The sequence below is a fragment of the Henckelia pumila genome, chromosome 3 (assembly GCF_033568475.1).
Source record: "Henckelia pumila isolate YLH828 chromosome 3, ASM3356847v2, whole genome shotgun sequence".
In the NCBI taxonomy this organism is placed as follows: Eukaryota; Viridiplantae; Streptophyta; class Magnoliopsida; order Lamiales; family Gesneriaceae; genus Henckelia; species Henckelia pumila.
Window position 1 is genome coordinate 137,119,575 of NC_133122.1, and position 4,132 is coordinate 137,123,706.

At 34.4% G+C, this 4,132-nt stretch overlaps 1 long non-coding RNA gene across 4 annotated transcripts; it reads right to left on the bottom strand.

Moving 5' to 3' along the window:
• Positions 1 to 223: 223 nt before the first annotated feature.
• LOC140892052 (uncharacterized) lies at positions 224 to 3,692 on the bottom strand. Of its 4 annotated transcripts, XR_012152716.1 has the most exons (8): positions 3,453 to 3,692; positions 3,071 to 3,182; positions 2,215 to 2,449; positions 1,933 to 2,034; positions 1,394 to 1,842; positions 1,243 to 1,314; positions 948 to 1,047; positions 224 to 525 (listed from the first exon to the last, which is right to left on the bottom strand). It is a non-coding gene; the product is annotated as an uncharacterized lncRNA (long non-coding RNA). The 4 variants fall into 4 exon arrangements; XR_012152714.1 differs by having other exon boundaries at positions 1,394 to 2,034; XR_012152715.1 differs by having other exon boundaries at positions 1,394 to 2,034; positions 3,071 to 3,280.
• Positions 3,693 to 4,132: the final 440 nt, after the last annotated feature.

A 4,132-nucleotide genomic window follows, 5' to 3' on the forward strand; every position in this document is an offset into this window, starting at 1 on the left:
ACCGTTGTGGATTTCAACATATGACAACGGATATGCAACAGTAAATATCTGTTGTCGTACACACTATTTGACCACGGTTTATAACCGTTGTCTTAAGTTGTCTTTTACGACAGTTATAAACCGTTGTCTATGTTGGCATACGACAACAGATTTTATCCGTTGTCGTTTCCCATATAAAAAAACAAAAAAATAATAATATAAAAATTTCTATATTATAAATAAACCAAAATTTAAAATTTCAAAAATAAAATTTAATATACAATTTTGTAGTATTAAAAATCACTCGAAATTAAATTCTAATGCAATGCAATTACAAATTTTTGGCATCCATTGTTTACAAATCTTTTGTAGGAGGCTACAAAGGGTGCATGAGACCAATCAGTTTTGACTCTCCACCTTATGTATTCCAATCATCAGCATTCCATATCGAACTGTACACCCCCATTGGTTGGTCTTTTGGAAATGGTATGCCTTTGTGCTCTAAGTTAGAGTGTACATCACACTGGAGTTTCGTCCACTGAGAATCTGCAAAAGTGTTGATATTTCGTGAGCAAACTGTGCTGAGCAAAGAGAAGCATTGTTTAATGAGTTACGAAAAGGTTTCAAAAGAGTGCCTTCACCAAGAGAACCAAGAATCAACAAGAGCAGACTTTTCTGCACAGAAAATTGAGCAAAGAGATGCATAGTCAAGAAAGTGATGATCAAGAAACATCACGACAAATGATCAAGAAAGTGCATAATTATTTGTCGTCCTCAATCAAAACAAAAAATCATCACTTTCGATTAACACATACTCGTAAAACAGAGAAAAAGGCTAAAATCAAGAACCTAGAAATTGAAACTCGTTGAGAACTAAATCTACATTGAAGCCAACAAAAATGATTCGAGTGCAAGCAAAAATACCCTTTCAACAAATTATATGAAAAAATTCTCAACAGATAACATACCATAGAGATCTTCAGGTAAGCACGTCTAATTTCTTCGTCTGAAGAATAGGAGCAAACACCAATAACTCGATGAAGTGAAGGTGACCCTCCTCTGAACTCCCTATCAGAAACCAAACCCAACAAGTGGAAACTCTTTGATTCACGGAATGGAAAGAGTAATACACCCAAATTACACTTAATTCAAGATTTTGCAACTGGGTTTCATTCATGATGCTCCACACAGGAGTATCATTCATATGCTCAGAAAGCAGCTATTGTTTTAGCTTCATATTCAAGAATTTTTAAAAAAACTCACCTGAAAATTTATCGCAACCATCGCCAGTCAAATTACTTCTACTGAGATTCAAAAACAACAAGGCACCACGAGCTGCAGGAACACAAAATCATTTGATAAAAATTGAACAGCAAACTGGCAAGTATAAGTAGAAAACAAACACAAAATATACCTGCAAGTGACTCGAGACATAGAGCCGTGACGGGACAACCCTCAATATTTAAAAGAGCAAGTTTCTTCAACGCTGCAATTCAAATATCATTAAACAACATCCAAACACAAATCACTTGCCAAGGCAAATAAAAAAATGATCCAAATGCTTCACTTCCCCAATTTGATCCTTTGTATGCCACCCAAACCTCGGAGCACAAATAATCCATATGTATAAATATAATGGTTTCTACAATATTAAACCATACACATGGATATATAATCATTTTTATTAAGAAAATTAAATTTGTGTGGACAATAAAATCTCACGAAGTAAAAAATTCTTGGCAAAATGGAGATCCGTCAATTGCAATAGTGTAAATCAATGTTCCCAGCATAAGACAACCCAAAACACTAAAAAGAACCCTAGCTCCGACAACAGAAAGTTTGCCCTTTGATCATGTTCCATCCCTAAGAGTTGATTGGACAATCAGTAAACAATTTAGGAAAAGAAAAAAATAAGATACGATAGAATACAGAGGATTTATATTTGTTACTAACTTTTTTCTGGTTCTGAGCAAAAAAAAGTAAATAGAATCTTTCATTGATTCCTGTGGAGTTAGCTTGAAGAACTGCAAAACAATGTATCCACATGTCGTAATGCTGCAAAGGCAAAAACAGACATTTTTACCATTCACTGGTATGCAAGCTCTACGTATCCATGTTAGAAAATATATGAGAGGATTATGACAATTTAACCATTTGGCAAGAAAAGACAGCTACAGGAATTATATATGACATGAAAAATGAAAGTTGAAATCAGGAGAATCAATAAAAACATACATTATATAAGAGTAGGGCCATCCGATGGTTCCATAAAAGCAGATAAATATTCGTACAAGGAGGATCCATGTTCTTATCATTCTGCCAAGCTTCAGGAATCATCATCATTATAGCTTCCGGGAGACTTCTACCAGCTCGAACCAAAATTGTAGCAGTATGACACAGGCACTTTGGTTCAGTGAATCGTGAAAATCCATATTATAGTGGCCTAAAGGATTTGAGTGCCCCTGATTTACTACAAAGGATTGGATATTTCCTGATTAGTACATATTGCATATGGATTGTTTTTTCTTATTGGGACGCACACCAAGTCACCAACCCTTCCTCAAATATATTTTTACTTGATAAATAAATAAATAAATAAATAATATCATTTATATTAATACAACTAATTAATTACTGAAATAATAAATTCAATAATAGTCTATACACGGTTATAATACAAGATGATGACATAGTAATCGTTTTGGTTATTTTACAAAACATCCCTATTACATTTTTCACATGAACATCCATCCATCCATCCATCCATCCATCCATCCATCTATCTATCTATCTATCTTGTTTAGTAACATGCTTCATTATCAGATCGACTAAAATTACACTCAAACAGACCAATAATCACTCAAAACAATTCCTTGAAGAATTGTAACTAAATGCATCCAATGGAAGGGCAAACAAATGCACTAATAAAACTAGATATCTATAAATCACACTTAACCCCAACAAAAAGAATCACAAAATTCAGTGTAATTGCATACTGATGAAAAATTACCTAAAAAAAGGAAAAAGAACTCTACAAAGCTCAGGCGACAATGGAATTTCAAAAACAAAAGCATCACAAATTAAAAAATACCTTTTAAAAAATCACAATTCTCCGCCTCTTTCCTCACCACATCGAGCACTGAATCGAGCAACTCGGCTCCCTTAGTATAATTACCCTTCGCCAAGTTGTCCCCTGCCCCAGCCTATTCGAAAACAATAATCATCCTCTTATTATACATCATTTGTTATAATCTGGTGTAGTGTCTAACAAAATCAGATGGGAGAAATTTGCAACAATTATCTGCAAATTAAAGTTTAAATGCGTTCTTAGTCACATAAATTTTGTAAAATTAATCTCATATAATCGACTAATCTAGACAATAATGAAAATGAAAAATAATTATCTGCAAACATAAACCATCCATAACAGAATAATATTAAGCAGCCATTAAGTGAAGTTTGAAGCAAGAAACCTATGTTGGACAGTGCTGGAAATTGATTTGTAATTTGGTGAGGAGACGAGAAGCCGAGCAGGGCTGGAGGCGTGAGCGAGTTCGAGGAACTCGCTAAATCCATGAGCACGGCGCTAGCTAAAAGGAGGTCGGACGAACTGATTTCAGTGATCGAACGGTGGCTAGGGCGCCGGAGCTGAGCTAGATCGAAGGGGAGACGGGTTGGGGCTAGGGTTTGGGTTTTCTCTTTTCTTTCCTAATTTCCACTCTTCACGCGAGTAGGTGTATATAGGTTATGTGTGTATGGGTGGGTACATTTATATTTTCTAAAAACATAAATATATATATTTCCTAAAATCATTAAAAAAAAAAATTAAAAACAACGGTTTACAAAAAGTGTTGTCTTAGACTACATAAAGCAATGCAAAAAGACAACGGTTAAAAAAAACCGTTGTTGTAGAGCTCCAAAAACACGCATATAGACAACGGTTAATTAAAACCATTGTCGTAGGCCATAAAAAACCCGCTCATAAACAACGGTTTTAAAAAACTGTTGTCTTTTACATATAAAAGACAACGATTTTTTAACAACCGTTGTCGTTTTTAATTAAAATACGGCCAACGACAACGGTTTTCGTAAAAACCGTTGTGAAAGACCAAAAAATAACAGTTTGTGTATAAAATCGTTGTCTTTTTAGTGT